The sequence below is a fragment of the Hyperolius riggenbachi genome, chromosome 1, assembly GCF_040937935.1.
Source record: "Hyperolius riggenbachi isolate aHypRig1 chromosome 1, aHypRig1.pri, whole genome shotgun sequence".
In the NCBI taxonomy this organism is placed as follows: Eukaryota; Metazoa; Chordata; class Amphibia; order Anura; family Hyperoliidae; genus Hyperolius; species Hyperolius riggenbachi.
The window spans coordinates 553,045,504-553,063,268 of NC_090646.1; positions in this window are offsets into that span (position 1 = coordinate 553,045,504).

The window sequence follows — 17,765 nt, forward strand, 5'->3', positions numbered from 1 at the left end:
TAGCATGACTTTGTTGGAAGTCATCTTGCTTAAAGGCATTCCCATGAGAGGTTTCCGGAGTCCCTTTAACCACGTAAGCTCTCAGTCGTTTTCACTTTATGCATCCGAGCAATGTTCACCTCTTATTCATTAGCCTATAACTTTATCACTACTTATCACAATGAACTGATCTATATCTTTTTTTTCCGCCACCAATTAGGCTTTCTTTGGGGGGTACATTTTACTAAGAGCTACCTTACTATAAATGCATTTTAACAGTAAGAATAAGAAAAAAATGAAAAAATTCATTATTTGTCAGTTTTCGGACATTATAGTTTTAAAATAATACATGCCTCCATAATTAAAACCCATGTATTGTATTTGCCCATTTGTCACGGTTATTTCACCGTTTAAATTATGTCCCTATCACAATGTATCGCGACAATATTTTATTTGGAAATAAAAGAGCATTTTTTCCATTTTGCATCCATCACTATTTACAAGCTTATAAAAAAAAAAATAGAGAAATATTTCATCTTTACATAGATATTTAGAAAGTTTAGACCCTTAGGTAAATATTTATGTGTTTTGTTTTTTTTTATAGTAATTTTTTTTTTTTATTAAACATTGTATGTGGGTATTTTTGGGAGGGTGGGATATAAATAGTGTTTTATTTGGGGAAATATTTGTGTATTGTAATGTTTTTTTACTTTTAGATGTAGTTTTACTTTTTGGCCACAAGATGGCAATCTTGAGTTTGTTTACATGACGTCACTCTAAGCGTACAATGTACACTTAGAGGGACATAGCGTCAGAAAAAGCGTAGCTTCCGAGAGAAGCTGTCGCTTTTTCAGCAGGGGAGAGGAATCAGTGATCGGGCACCATAGCCCGATACATTGATTCCTGGGCTAATGAATCCGCGCCCGGGAGTGCGCATGCACGCGCGATCGGCCTCGGGAGTGCACGGGAGCGCGCATGTCCTCCTTGACGTTTTTATACGTCAAGGAGGACAAAGTGGTTCAAAAGCATAAAGGAAACTTTCATAAGACGCAGTAAGATGTACTTGTCCAGAACCGGTCAGAAAGAGGTTTTGTGCCATCAAATTACCATATAACTATAAGTTATATAGGTAGTCATTTACTGTGCATATTACTCTGTGACATATGAACAACTGATCCTGTAAATGTATGTATTTTGATTGTTGCCTGCTTTACTGTGGCTATGACATAATAAATTGGGCTATAATTGCCAAAATTCAGGTCGAGACTAGGTCAATTCCTTCATGATTGATGAACTAATATATGTAACAGGATAAGGCCAGCACAGAAGCGCCCTGGTTCTCACTGATAAGTGGGAGAGGTGAGATACTACTTACCTCAGTATTGCTTATGACTGCCAGTCTGGACAGCGGAGTGGCAGAGACTGGCAGGTATAGTATACTGCGAATAAATCCATCTTGTATCTTGTATCTTGTATCATTGGGAACCGGAGGGCTGTTTTACATTGGAGGACAGCGCCGAGTTTGGAGAGGCGGCAGATGCGGCGTCACAAGTCCGAATCATGAGAGCTTTCATGCTGAAAGTGATTAGAAATTGCCCTGCAGCGTATGGGCATGCAACAGATCTCTCTCCAATTAGTTTTGAACAGAGAGATCTAGCTCTTGATCGATCTGCCCATACATCTGGTCTGACGCGGTAAAAATTCACAGCAGTGCAGCATAATTTTGCACATTATTTGTATTTTTCATTAAACAATCATTAGCGACTGTGGAGAAACATGAAAGTTTAAACGTAGACAAACACTCATGGTGAAAATTTGTGTGTGAAAAAAATTTGAGTTTTCCACACAGACAACTGAGGACCCTCCTTGAAACTTTAAAAACTGAGAGAAACAGGTGCTAAAGGTACTAAGGAATTTTAATAATTCAACAAAAAAGAATTCAAGGTAAGCATGTAAAAAAAGGCCTGGGAGATATGGGCGCAGGGTAATGCTGAAAGTTGGCTCATTCAGCTCTTGAAAATTCCCCAGCTGCTTTCAAACCTATTCCTCTACTGATAACTTAATTGTGTGTGTGTGTGGGGGGGGGGGGGGTAGACGTGATTTGGGCTGCAGCTATCGCTGCTGGTGGAATTACGCTGTTTACCGTATATACTCGCATATAAGCCGACCCGCATATAAGCTGACCCCCCCCACACTTTTACTTAACAAACCAGTAAAAAATGATTGACCCCCATATAAGCCGGGGGTAGGAAATGCTGGCCGCCTTATTCCCCTAGTGTGTCCCAGTATCGCTAGTATAGTGCCCAGTATAGCTAGTATAGTGCCCAGTATAGCTAGTATAGTGCCCAGTACAGCTAGTATAGTGCCCCAGTACAGCTAGTATAGTGCCCCAGTACAGCTAGTATAGTGCCCCAGTATAGCTAGTATAGTGCCCAGTATAGCTAGTATAGTGCCCCAGTATAGCTAGTATAGTGTCCATTATAGCTAGTATAGTGCCCAGTGTAGCTAGTATAGTGCCCCAGTATAGCTAGTATAGTGCCCATTATAGCTAGTATAGTGCCCAGTGCAGCTAGTATAGTGCCCCAGTATAGCTAGTATAGTGCCCAGTATAGCTAGTATAGTGCCCCAGTATAGCTAGTATAGTGTCCATTATAGCTAGTATAGTGCCCAGTGTAGCTAGTATAGTGCCCCAGTATAGCTAGTATAGTGCCCCAGTATAGCTAGTATAGTGCCCATTATAGCTAGTATAGTGCCCAGTGCAGCTAGTATAGTGCCCCAGTATAGCTAGTATAGTGCCCATTATAGCTAGTATAGTGCCCAGTGTAGCTTGTATAGTGCCCATTATAGCTAGTATAGTGCCCCAGTATAGCTAGTATAGTGCCCCAGTATCGCTAGTATAGTGCCCCAGTATCGCTAGTATAGTGCCCCAGTATCGCTAGTATAGTGCCCCAGTATCGCTAGTATAGTGCCCCAGTATCGCTAGGTAGTGCCCCCCCGCCTCCCCTCTCCCCCGCGGCCGCCGCTGCTTTTACCTTAGCAGGCGCCGCTTCTTCTATTCCCCTCCTCTCTGGCTCCGTAGGACAGCAGCACTCTTCACGGTGGCTGCTGTGATCAGACAGGAAGCAGCGAAGAGCGCGGCTTCCTGTAGCAGCGGTTGCTATGGGAACCGCTCTCTCTCTCTACTGCAGCCGCCGTGAAGAGCGCTGCAGTGATTTACGGAGCCGGACAGGAGGGGAATAGAAGAAGCGGCGCCGGGCAGGTAATTGCAGCGGTAGCGGCGGCCGCGGGGGGGGCGGGGTGACAGTGCGGGGGGCTCGGACCACCATCACCAGCGCCAGACTCGCATACAAGCCGACCCCCCAACTTTTGACCCCCTTTTTGGGGGTCAAAAATTCGGCTTGTATGCGAGTATATACGGTATATTGTAATTTGGGCTTGGGCTATTGACTGAAATAACTCAGTGAGTGCCGCTGTAGCCGTAATTCTCATTCCTGCCTGTGGTGGTGCCCAAATTGCGCAGCACCCAAATTACTTGTCTCGAATTCATGGACTTATAGGTCATTTAATGGAAGTGAAACAAAATAAAAATAAATAAATAAATGTTTTCACTGTGGGGCATAAACACAGACTCTAATTTACTAAATTTTCAGCATCCTTGATATGTTCTGACATGACTCACACGAGTCATATAATCACCGAAATGCTGAGAATTTTAATAAACTAGGGCCAAGTTTGCTGAATTTTTTATGGTCTCCAGCCCAAAGAATCTTCGTAATTCAGCCTATGGAACTCCCTCCAAGTCCCCCCCCCCCCCCTTAGACTCGCTCGTTCCTTCGACACCTTCAAGCAATCCCTTCAATCACATTTCTTTAAAATGGCCTATCCCCATCTACCACACTTTAACTCTTTCAGCTGAGCACCTTTTCTACAGCCCCACTTTATGTGTTCCTTCTCCCATCCTTTAGATTGTAAGCCTTTGTCAGGGTCTACCCCCCCTTTCATTGTGTCCTTTGTGATCTTGCAACCCCAGCTAGGACACCCTTCCCATAGACAGACTCAGACTTGCTGGATCTTACATGATCATGCATCTTATACCTTGTTTGCATAGACTACCTTGTGCTATGTTGTATAACTGTGTGCTACCTCTCTGTCTGTCACCCCTTGTTATCCCTATTTATTGTCCAGCGCTGCACCATATGTTGGAGCTAGAGATGGCCTGAACCTACAATTTTGCTGGCCACAAAAGTGATGGAAAAGATGTTTCAAGGGGTCTAACACCTGGATGGCGGAGTGGGATACACGCCAAAAGTCCCCGGGAAAAATCCAGATTGGACGCAAAAGCAGCGTTTTAAGGGCAGAAATCACATTGAATACTAAATTGCAGGCCTAAAGTGCTTTAAAACATCTTGCATGTGTATACATCAATCTGGGAGTGTAATTAGAGTACTGCTCCACACTGACACACCAAATTCACCATGTAACGCACCGCAAACAGCTGTTTGCGTAGTGACGGCCATGCTGGACTGGTGCGCACCATGGCCAGAGTGCAGGCCGTGGCGGTTTTCAAGCCTATATGGTCGCCGGGCAGGGGTAGCTCAATGATAGAACAACAGTGACTGTCCAGCTGATCAAATTTGCTCTGTTCACAATGAAGCAACGACCTTATTATCTTTGGTGTGCCACCCCCCGAGACACTCATATAGCCGGCTGTCATTGCTTCATTGTGATACGCAAGCCCCTTCATCACAAAGGGGAATGGGCACATGTACATGCCTTTTGTTTTGTTGTTGCAGCTGCAGTGCAGGCAGAAAAATTAGGCAAGCATGTACATGCACCAGAATAGTATAGCGGGCGCTGGTAGCAGCGGCCTTAAAAATTCAGGAATCTGTCTGGAGTCCTGGACCCTGGTGGTGGTGGCGGAGAAGGCAGTCAAGCAACCTGCGGGCAGAGATGCTGTGTGGGGAGCAACTTAGTCTTGGGGCAGGCATCCAGTCACATGGTGTGCAGGCAGAGATGCTGTGTGTGGGGACTGACTTAGTCTTCGGGCGGGCTGTAGCCCTCCGGTATCCATGCCTCATTCATTTTGATAAAGGTGAGGTACTAAACACTTTTGTGACTTAGGCGACTTCTCTTCTCAGTGACAATACCTCCAGCTGCACTAGGTCCTTTCTGACAGGACAATTGAGGCAGGGCAAAATAGAAGTTGGATGGCAAATTGGGACAGCTCTGGCCACAGGTCAAGCCTGTGCACCCAGTAGTCCAAGGGTTCATCGCTGCTCACAGTGTCTACATCCATACTTAAGGCCAGGTAGTCAGCTACTTGCCGGTCCAGGCATTGGTGGAGGGTGGATCCGGAAGGGCTAAGGCGAGGCGTTTGACTAAAGAATGTCCGCATGTCCGACATCACCATGAGATCGCTGGAGCGTTGTGTCCTTGCCTGCGTGGACATGGGAGAAGGACTACTGGCAGTGGTACCTTTATTGCTTTGTGCAGTGACATCACCCTTAAATGCATTGTAAAACATAGTTGCCAGCTTGCTCTGCACGTGCTGCATCCTTTCTGCCTTTAGGTGAGTTGATAACATGTCCGCCACTTTGTGCCTATACCGAGGGTCTAGTAGCGTGACCACCCAGTACAGCTCATTCCCCTTAAGTTTTTTTTATACGGGGGTCCCTCAACAGGCTGGACAGCATGAAAGACAACATCTGCACAAAGTTGGATGCAGACGTACTATCCATCTCCTCTTACTCGTCCTCAGTGACATCAGGTAAGTCCTCCTCCTCCCCCCAGCCACAAACAATACCACGGAAACGTCGAGCAGTACAAACCCCCTGCGACGCCTGCTGCGGTTATTCTTCCTCATCATCCTCATCATCCAAGTCTGACTCCTCTTCCCCACACAACTCTTCCTCCTCCTCCCCCCTCTGTGCTGCCGCAGGTGTTGAGGAAACATCTGATTCTGATGTAAATTGCTCCCACAACTGTTCCTGCCATAACTGTACTCTTCACACTCCTCCACAGCTTGATCCACCACTCTATGCACGGCATGCTCCAGGAAGTAAGCATACGGGATCAAGTCGCTGATGGTGCCTTCACTGCGACTCACCAGGTTGGTCACCTCCTCAAACGGCCGCATGAGCCTGCATGCATTTCGCATCAGTGTCCAGTTGTTGGGCCAGAACATCCCCATCTCCCCAGATTGTTTTTTTTTACTGTAATTGTACAGGTTCTGGGTGACGGCTTTCTCCTGTTCTAGCAGGCGAGAGAGCTTGACCAGGGTCGTATTCCAGCGAGTCGGACTATTACATATCAAGCATCTTACCGGCAAGTTGTTTCTCCTCTGAATGTCTGCAAAGCGTGCCATGGCCGTGTAAGACCGCCTGAAATGCCCACACAACTTCCTGGCCTGCTTCAGGGCGTCCTCTAAGCCTGGGTACTTTGACACAAATCTTTGAATGACTAGATTCAGCACATGTGCCATGCAGGGTACATGTGTCAGCTTTCCCAAATTCAAATCGGAAATGAGATTGCTGCCGTTGTCACACACCACGTTGCCGATCTCCAGCTGGTGCGGGGTCAGCCACTGATCCACCTGTTTGTTAAGAGCAGCCTGGAGAGCTGGTCCAGTGTGACTCTCCGCTTTGAGGCAAGACATGTCTAATATGGTGTGACACCGTCGTACCTGACATGCAGCATAGGCCCTGGGGAGATGGGGCTGTGTAGCTGGAGAGGAGATTGCAGTACTAGTAGAGTTGAACTGCCACTCAGCCAAGGAGGAGGACGACGACGACAGTGAAGAGGATGTAGCAGGAGGAGAGGAGGTAGCAGGAGTCCTGCCTGCAAGCCGTGGAGGTCCGCTGCCACGTACTCCCTTCTTGCTATCGGTCACCAGGTTGACCCAATGGGCTGTGTAAGTAATGTACCTGCCCTGACCATGCTTGGCAGACCAGGCATCCATGGTCAGGTGGACCCTTGACCCAACGCTGTGTGCCAGAGATGATACCACTTGCCTCTCAACTTCACGGTACAGTTTGGGTATCGCCTTTTTTTAGAAAAATAATTGCGGCCTGGTATCTTCCACTGCGGTGTCCCAATGGCCACAAATTTATGGAAGGCCTCAGACTCCACCAGCTTGTATGGTAACAGCTGGCGAGCTAACAGTTCCGCCACACCAGCTGTCAGACGCCGGGCAAGGGGGTGACTGGCAAAAATTGGCTTCTTCCGCTCAAAGATTTCCTTCAAGGACACCTGGTTGCTGTGGGCAGAGGAGCAGGAACCGCTCAAGGTCAGAGGAGGAGTGGAGGAGGGTGGCTGTGAAGGAAAAAGGGAGAAAGCGTCTGAAGATGCTGCACCTGAAGGAGGAAGAGGAGAAGGAGGGTGGCTTTTGTTTTGTGTGCTGCTTTTGCTCAGGTGCTCTTCCCATTGCAGTTTGTGCCTTTTCTACATGTGCCTTCGTAAGGCACTTGTCCCTATGTGAGTGTTGGCCTTTCCACGGCTCAATTTTTGGAGGCAGAGAGAACAGATGGCATTGCTCAGATCTGAGGCAGACACATTAAAAAATTTCCAAACTGCTGAGCCCCAGTGGGGTGATGGCATTATGGTGGCATCAGCAGCTGACGTTGAAGGGCATGTTGGCTGGCTGTCCATAGGTGGCAATACATGGCGCCGGACACTTGCAACAGCTGTTTCTGATGACGAGCTCTCCCTGCTTCTTTCAGGAACTCGTCTCCTCCTACTCCTTTCTGACTCCCCCTCTGAACTGTCCCCTTGGTCATCGTGTCTATTAGGAACCCATGTGGGATACGTATCATCATAATCATCCTGCCCATCTTCGCTTACCTCAGACACCTCCAAAACTGCACCAACAGCAGGTACTTCATCCTCCTCCTCCTCACACGTTACATCCATAGTGTCGCCGCCTAACTCAGACATATGAGGTGCTGTAACTTGTTTTTATCACCTTCATCTGGTTGTAACAATAATCTCTGTGAATCAGATAATTCCTCACCAATTAACTCCTGCGAAGTGTCAAATGCAACGGATGTGGTGCTTGTAGTAGCGCTGGTGGCTGCGGAAGATGAGGTGTTCTGTGTTAAATAGTCAACCACGTCCTGACAATCTTGGGAGTTGATGGGACGTGCCTTAATCTGAACACTGTACTTTGGGCCTGGGCTGCACGAAATCACATCAACACGACCTCGCACAGACCTGACGGGTGGCCTTCCTCTGGGTCTGCCTCCACCTGTTTTGTCCATATCGGGGGGGGGGGGATGATGTGAAAGGTATGCACTGACTTGGCTAATACAATGTGCAGTCCCACAGGTGCAGTTAACAGGTATGCACGGAGTAGTATATCACACTGCATGCACTCATGTAGGTAGGTGGGTGCACTGAACACAACAGGTAGGTATATGCAGTGATGGGTATTACAATGTGCACCTGTCACACACAGACAGGTAGCGGACAGGCACAGTGACACTGCGTGCGCACAACTCAGGTAGGTAGGTTGGTGCACTGTAAACAACAGGTAGGTAGGTATATGCAGTACTGGGTATTACAATGTGCACCTGTCACTCACACAGGTAGTCACTGAATGTGCTGGGCCTGGCAGTGGCACACACACAGTATGAATTATCAAGGCTGTCTATGCAACAAAAGTGTCAGTGGGACACAGAAAAAAAAATAGATCACAAGAACAAGATTAGCTCTCAAAAGAGCTGTTGTGGGGTGCTATTTCAGCAATAAGAATCAGCAAGGAGCAAACTAACAAGCCTACCAGAGCCTAACTAATCTTTCCCTATGAGAGTCTGCAGCAGCAGCAGCTGTCCCTTCTCTATTTACTGCAGGCACACGAGTGGGTAAAATGGCTCGCGATGCCTGCCTTTTATAAGGGAGGAGTGGCTCCAGGAGGGAGTGTAGCCTGATTGGCTACAATGTGCCTGCTGACTGTGATGTAGAGGGTCAAAGTTGACCCTAATGGTGCATTATGGGGGGCGAACCGAAGTTCCGGAAAAGTTCACGGTTCTCCGCGATCGCGAACCCCCGAAAGTTCGCTTGGAACCGTCTGCCGCTGAACCGTTCGGGCCATCTCTAGTTGGCGCTCTATAAATACAATAAATAATAATAAATCACTCAGGGGCTCAGTGGGAATTTTCCATTTATGCTGTTTATGAAATCACAGTTTTAGAAGAAATGTATTACAGATGAGTCAGAACTTCATTGACAGCCGTCCTTCATTTTAACTGGCTGGGTGTTCGGTCTTCGCTTCCTTTCTGCGAGAGTGCCGGATAAAGGACGGGATGATGTCCAGAAGTACTCTTTCAGCAGAGTTCAGCTGCAGGATTATCTCCTATTATTACATGGGAAAGGTATCTGCTGTTGTTTTGTAATCACATGAATGGCTTCAGAAGTACAGAAATAGGATATCCCATTTCACAGTAAAATGGAAGAGATGATGTTTCTCTCTCCCTTCTGCTTGGCAATTTCATTTTGCAGTTCCTGTTCAGATGATATTAAATATAATCTGAGACAAAAGGAAACCTTAATTACATTTCTGTTACACAGTATTGTAGAGAAATATGAGAAACAAGCACATTTGCAAACATTTTAAGGCTGGAGACATTGAGAAGTTGGTTAAGGAGGGGGCTGATGAAGCCAAATCATTTGACCAGGTACAGCCATACCCAGCTGCTGAGTTGCAAAAGAAGTAATAATAATTAAAAAAGTATCAGTCCACACACTAGTGTATGGTCTTTACTGATTTTAGGTAGATATTAACTATTGAACTTCACCCTCCCTCAGAAAAAACTGATAAGGTTACTTTGACTGTGGGGGCAAAATCTATTGAGGGCATAGCGGCAGATTTGTACTTCATGTCTATGATTGCTCCTGTACATTGCGACAATGGAAACTTACAGAGTTATACACCATAAAGGTGTTAAATAGTTTTTTAATGTGTACCAGAGATGACATAAGCTAAAAGTTTTATACATACATGGGGCTTCCTCCAGCCCCATCCCCACAGATCACTCCCATGCCGCCATCCTCATCCTTCTCTATCGCCGTTACCATGTGCAGTAACTTCGGCCAGTCTGTGCAAGAGAAGTGCGCTCTTTACGTATCTCTCCGGCAGCTGCCGTAGAGAGTGAACTTCTCTTGCACAGACTGGCCAAAGTTAAGGGATATGGTACCGGAGATAGAGAAGGCTGAGGGAGGCAGCGTAGGAGCGATCCATGCGGATGGAGCTGGAGGAACCCCTGGGTATGTATAAAACTTTTAGTTTATGTCGTCTCTGGTTTCCTTTAAGACTTATTTTATATTTAGGGTAAAGTGTACCTGAGTGGACACGTGACATCCTTTATAATAAAACCAGTGTCCATGTGTTCTTCTCTGTCCCTGTGTCCATGCATCCATCTTGCCTGGTGCACTTGCAGGCACGTGGGCGGACTTCTGACAGTGGCTGTTGCGCATTAATCATGTTCGCATTGCGGGGTAGGGTGGGCAGTGGCTTATCGCCTGTTTAACGGGCAAGCCTTTGTAAAATGTGTACAGTAGCAAGCATGCAAATAACTAGGTTGTGTTCCTTTTTTCTTATGCAAACACTAGTGCACATGACAGGCGGGGGCCCCGAGCACTGCCACAACTCGGGACCCCCAAACCAGCATGTAACACAATAGGGGAGCGCAGGCAAGCCCTGGAGCTGCCACTACCAGTAACACGCCCCCACTACTCCTTCAATTTACTAAGCACAAAAGAAAATGCTCACTCCCAGACAGCACTCTGCCACTTATATATAGTCCGCAAACTGACAGTCAGCCAACAAGAAGTGCAAATACATTACACCTAGTCTGCAATACTTAATTAAACAGAGGCTGAGCAATTCATCATTATCATAATTGGATAACAGGACTTCTATGAGGATGGGGCAATTACTGCTCATTTGGTCAGACATCTGCAGCCTAACTCCTGGCCAAAATCGAAACAATAAATCGTACTTTACGGAATATTTCACACGCACAAGGGCATGATGGTAGTAGTAATACATCAATGGCTCATAGGGCTGCACTGCATGAAGCAGTGCAACTCTGCAATTAAACATCATTTTAATGCATTTCATGTTTAAATTGATAAAAAAAAAATCTACTTGCCATGTGTGGAAGGAATAGACCCCTCTCTGATCAGATTCTGATCAGTGAGGGATCTATCTCTTGGGTATGCCGGGTGGCCATCTGTTAATTTAGGGTCACCTTTATGTGGATAAAAGCTGTAATCTGCAGCACACTAGCAATTACGTGTAAATGGCGGGGGTAAGTGTGGAAAGCCATGCTAATTTGTTACCCTCTACAGATATTTCTTGCAGCTCAATTTTTCTTTCATTACAGTAAAACTTTGGATTGAGAGTAACTCGGTTTAAGAGCGCTTTGCAAAACTGTATGAAATCTCAACTTGATAAGCAAGCAACCTCTTGATATACAAGCAGAGGACGTTTACTCGTGTCACATCATCACAACTGTTCTTCTCCGTTTGACACTGCAGGACTGTACTTAACTGAACTTAAAAAGGTACTCCAGAGTCCAGTGAAAATAACGTAATGAATAAAAGTGCTTAATTTTTTACAATAATTATGTATAAATGATTTAGTCAGTGTTTGCCCATTTGATTTTGTAAAATCTTTCCTCTTCCTGATTTACATTCTGACATTTTTACTGCTGGTAGGTGATGTCAGGGGAAGTAGCTGTTGCTTCCTTTTTTGGCAGTTGGAAACAGCTGTTATTTCCAACAATGCAACAAAGCTCCTGCAGTGTGATGTCAGCACCATGGTCCTGACATCACCCTGTGGGAGGGGTTTCAACACAATATCAGCCATATAGAGCCCCCTGATGATCCGTTTGAGAAAAGGAAAAAGACTTCTCATGGTAAAGGGGGTATCAGCTGATGATTGGGATGAAGTTCAATCCTTGGTCACAGTTTCTCTTTAACCACTTAAGGACCGCAGTCTTTTCACCCCTTAAGGACCAGAGCCTTTTTTCCATTCAGACCACTGCAGCTTTAATGGTTTATTGCTCAGTCATACAAGCTACCATCTAAATGAATTTTACCTCCTTTTCTTGTCACTAATACAGATTTCTTTTGGTGCTATTTGATTGCTGCAGCGATTTTTACTTTTTATTATATTCATCAAAAAAGACATGAATTTTGGCAAAAAATGATTTTTTTAACTTTCTGTGCTGACATTTTTCAATTAAAGTAAAATTTCTGTATACATGCAGCGCGAAAAATGTGGACAAACATGTTTTTGATTAAAAAAACCCCATTCAGTGTATATTTATTGGTTTGGGTAAAAGTTATAGCGTTTACAAACTATGGTGCAAAAATTGAATTTTCCCATTTTGAAGCATCTCTCTCATTTCTGAGCACCTGTCAGGTTTCATGAGGTGCTAGAATTCCAGGATAGTATAAATACCCCCCAAATGACCCCATTTTGGAAAGAAGACACCTCAAAGTATTCACTAAGAGGCATGGTGAGTTCATAGAAGATTTTATCTTTTGTCACAAGTTAGCGGAAAATGACACTTTGTGACAAAAAAAATAAATTAAAAAAAGTTTCCATTTCTGCTAACTGGTGACAAAAAAAAATGAAATCTGCCACGGACGCACCATGCCCCTCTCTGAATACCTTGAAGTGTCTAGTTTCCAAAATGGGGTCATTTGTGGGGTGTGTTTACTGTCCTGGCATTTTGGGGGGTGCTAAATTGTAAGCACCCCTGTAAAGCCTAAAGGTGCTCATAGGACTTTGGGCCCCTTAGCGCACCTAGGCTGCAAAAGAAATGTCACACATGTGGTATCGCCTTACTCAGGAGAAATAGTATAATGTGTTTTGGGGTGTATTTTTACACATACCCATGATGGGTGGGAGAAATATCTCTGTAAATGAGATTTCTTTTGATTTTTTTACACACAATTGTCCATTTACAGAGATATTTCTCCCACCCAGCATGGGTATGTGTAAAACTACACCCCAAAACACATTATACTACTTCTCCTGAGTACGGCGATACCACATGTGTGACACTTTTTTGCACCCTAACTGCGCTAAGGGGCCCAAAGTCCTACGAGTACCTTTAGGATTTTCACAGGTCATTTTAAGGCATTTATTTTCTAGACTACTCCTCACGGTTTAGGGCCCCTAAAATGCCAGGACAGTATAGGAACCCTACAAGTGACCCCATTTTAGAAAGAAGACACCCCAAGGTATTCCGTTAGTAGTATGGGGAGTTCATAGAAGATTTCATTTTTTTTTCACAAGTTAGCGGAAATTGATTTTTATTGTTTTTTTCACAAAGTGTCATTTTCCACTAACTTGTGACAAAAAATAAAATCTTCTATGAATTCCCCATACACCTAATTGAATACCTTGGGGCGTCTTCTTTCTAAAATGGGGTCACTTGTGGGGTTCCTATAATGCCCTGGCATTTTAGGGGCCCTAAACCGTGAGGAGTAGTCTAGAAACCAAATGCCTCAAAATGACCTGTGAAATTCTAAAGGTACTCATAGGACGTTGGGCCTCTTAGCGCACCTAGGTTGCAAAAAAGTGTCACACATGTGGTATCGCCGTACTCAGGAGAAGTAGTATAATGTGTTTTGGGGTGTATTTTTACACATACCCATGCTGGGTGGGAGAAATATCTCTGTAAATTAAAATGTTTTGATTTTTTTTACACACAATTGTCCCTTTACAGAGATATTTCTCCCACCCAGCATGGGTATGTGTAAAAATACACCCCAAAACACATTATACTACTTCTCCTGAGTACGGCGATATCACATGTGTGACACTTTTTTGCAGCCTAGGTGCGCTAAGGGGCTCAACATCCTATTCACAGTTCATTTTGAGGCATTTGGTTTCTAGACTACTCCTTACGGTTTAGGGCCCCTAAAATGCCAGGGCAGTATAGAAACCCCACAAGTGACCCCATTTTAGAAAGAAGACACCCCAAGGTATTCCATTAGGTGTATGGTGAGTTCATAGAAGATTTTATTTTTTGTCACAAGTTAGTGGAAAATGACACTTTGTGAAAAAAAACAATACAAATCAATTTCCGCTAACTTTTGACAAAAAATAAAATCTTCTATGAACTCGTCATACACCTAACGGAATACCTTGGGGTGTCTTCTATCTAAAATGGGGTCACTTGTGGGGTTCCTATACTGCCCTGGCATTTTAGGGGCCCAAAACCACGAGGAGTAGTCTGGAAACCTAATGCCTCAAAATGACTGTTCAGGGGTATAAGCATCTGCAAATTTTGATGACAGGTGGTCTATGAGGGGCCGAATTTTGTGGAACCGGTCATAAGCAGGGTGGCTTCTTAGATGACAGGTTGTATTGGCACTGAAGTGCAGGAATGTTCTCAAATCGTGACCTGGACATGGCAATTAAGTCGTACCAGCAGTGATCAGAAAAAAAATTTCTGTCACTGCGGTGGGGCGGGTGAGGGTTTGGCCGGGTGATCAGAAGCCCGCAGGGGGCATATTAGGGCCTGATCTGATGGGTAGCAGTGACAGGGGGTGACGGGGTGGTTGATAGGTGATCAGTAGGTGATTACAGAGGAGAATATATGCAAGCAATGCACTGGCGAGTTGATCAGAGGGGGTCTGGGGGGCTAATTGAGGGTGTGGGCGGGTGATTGGGTGCCCGCAAGGGGCAGATTAGTGTCTGATCTGATGGGTAGCAGTGACAGTTGGTGACGGGGTGATTGATGGGTGATCAGTGGATGATTAGAGGGGAGAACAGATGTAAACAATGCACTTTCGGAGGTGATCTGAGGGTGGGTCTGCACGCAATCTGAGGGTGTGGGTGGGTGATCAGGTGCCCACAAAAGGCAGGTTAGGGTCTGATCTGATGGGTGGCAGTGACAGGTGGTGACAGGGGGTGATTGATGGGTGATTGACAGGTGATCAGTGGGTGATTATAGGGAAGAATAGATGTATACAGTACACAGGGGGGAGGGTCTAGGGAGGATCTGAGGGTGTGTGTGTGTGTGGGGGGGGTGTTCAGGAGCCCCCAGGGGGCAGTTTAGGACCTAATCTAAAAAATAGTGTTGAGATAGTGACAGGGAGTGATTAATGGGTGATTAGGGGGGTGATTGGGTGCAAACAGGTGTCTGAGGGGTGGGCAGGGGGGGTCTGATGGGTGCAGTGGGTGATCAGGGGGCAGGATCAGTGTGCTTGGGTCCTTACTAGGAGGGCTGCAACCTGCCCTGGTGGTCCCTCAATCACTGGGGCCACCAGGGCAGGAGGCAGCCTGTATAATACGCTTTGTATACATTACAAAGCGTATTATCCGCTTTACATGCGGCAGATCGGGGGTTAACAACCCGCCGCCGCTGCTAATTGGCTGGAGGGTTGACGTCGCAGGTGGGCACATCCAGCGTGCGATCCCCGGCCAGCTAGTCCGCAACGAGCCGCCGCCGATCGGCGTATTGCGGTCGTTGCGGGCTCCACTTTGCCGCCGCCCCTAGGTAGGGGCGGTCGGCAAGTGGTTAAAATCACAATCCAGTAAAATATATATAGATCTATATATATATATATATATATATATATATATATATATATATATATATCTATATCTATATCTATATATATATATATATATATATCTATATCTATATATATATATATATATATATATATATATCTATATATATATATATATATATATATATAGATCTATATATATATAGATATATATATAGATATATAGATATATATAGATCTATATATATATATATATATATATATATATTAGGGATGGGACGAATCCACAATTTCTTCGAATCCGAATCCGGATCCGAATCTAAAAAGGTTCTCGAATATCTCGAACCTTTCGAATCCCGAATCTAACGAATCCTGCACATACGAATTGTGCGATCCGTGGTATAGTTGCCCGCAGTATAGGTAGCCAGGCATAGGTAGCGAGGTAAAGGTGCCTTCAGTATAGCTAGCTAGGTATAGGTGCCTTCAATATTGGTAGCTTTCAGTATAGGTAGCAAGGTATATGGGCCTTCAGTATAGGTAGCAGGGTATATGGGCCTTCAGTATAGGTAGCAGGGTATATGGGCCTTCAGTATAGGTAGCAGGGTATATGGGCCTTCAGTATAGGTAACAGGGTATATAGAGGCCTTAAGTATAGGTAGGTATGTAGGTAGGTATAGGGGCCTTTAGGTAGGTAAAGGGACCTTCAGTATAGGTAGCAGGGTATAGGGCCTTAAGTATAGGTAGGTATGTAGGTAGGTATAGGGGCCTTTAGGTAGGTAGGTAGGTAGGTAGGTACGTATAGGGGGCCTTTAGGTAGGTATAGTGGCCTGAAGGTAGGTAGGTAGGTATAGTGGCCGGTAGGTAGGTATAGTGTCCTGTAGGTAGGTAGGTAGTTAAAGGGACCTTCAGTATAGGTAGCAGGGTATAGGGCCTTAAGTATAGGTAGGTATGTAGGTAGGTAGGTATAGGGGCCTTTAGGTAGGTAGGTATAGGGGCCTTTAGGTAGGTAGGCATGTATAGGGGGCCTTTAGGTAGGTAGGTAGGTATAGATGCCTGTAGGTAGGTATAGGGGCCTTTAGGTAGGTAGGTAGGTAGGTACATATAGGGGGCCTTTAGGTAGGTATAGGGGCCTGTAGGTAGGTAGGTATAGTGGCCGGTAGGTAGGTATAGGGGGCCTTTAGGTAGGTATAGGGGCCTGTAGGTAGGTAGGTATAGTGGCCGGTAGGTAGGTACGTATAGGGGGCCTTTAGGTAGGTATAGGGGCCTGTAGGTAGGTAGGTATAGTGGCCGGTAGGTAGGTACGTATAGGGGGCCTTTAGGTAGGTATAGGGGCCTGTAAGTAGGTAGGTATAGTGGTAGGTAGGTAGGTGTCGCTCCCCCCCGTGCCTCCTCCGCTCACCCCCACGGCCTCCTCCGTCCCCCGTGCCTCCCCCTTGCATAGAAGTGAGCATTGGCTCACCTAACACCTGGCCGGGATTCCCTACCTGCCGCCAGCGCAGAGCCGCAGACCCGCAGACCTCTTGCTTCCTCCTCTGTTCCCTCTAGTGATCGGCATTTGCATACGCGTCATCACTGAAGCGCCGGGCGGTTACTAGAGGGAACAGAGGAGGAAGCAAGAGGTCTGCGGGTCTGCGGCTCTGCGCTGGCGGCAGGTAGGGAATCCCGGCCAGGTGTTAGGTGAGCCAATGCTCACATCTATGCAAGGGGCAAGCGGAGGAGGCGCAGAGGGGTCGGAAGAGGACGAGCGGGGGATCGGCGGTTGCGCGCGGAGATTCGGCGGATTCGTTAAGGGGGAAATGGCGTCGGGATTCGAATCCACGAATCTCGAATATTTCCCAATATTCGAGGGATTCGTGGATTCACCGGATTCGTCGTCCCATCTCTAATATATATATATATATATATATATATATATATATATATATATATATATATAGATCTATATATAGATATATATATATCTATATATAGGTGGTTGGGAGGGGATCAAGGGATACATGGGGGGAGATCTGGATTTTTTTACACTAAAATCGCACAGCCTGTCACGGCTGCAGGCTGTGCGTCTCTCCCTGTCACACAAGATCCACAGTGACAGGGAGAGGGAGGCGGAGAGGGAGGCGGAACGGCAACTATGTTGCCTTTCGGAGGGTGATCGCTGTGATTGGCTCACAGCGATCACACGGCAGGGAGCCAATCAGTGACGGCTCCTGCCGATACCCGGAAGCCTTAGCTGTCATAAGACAGCTAAGTGC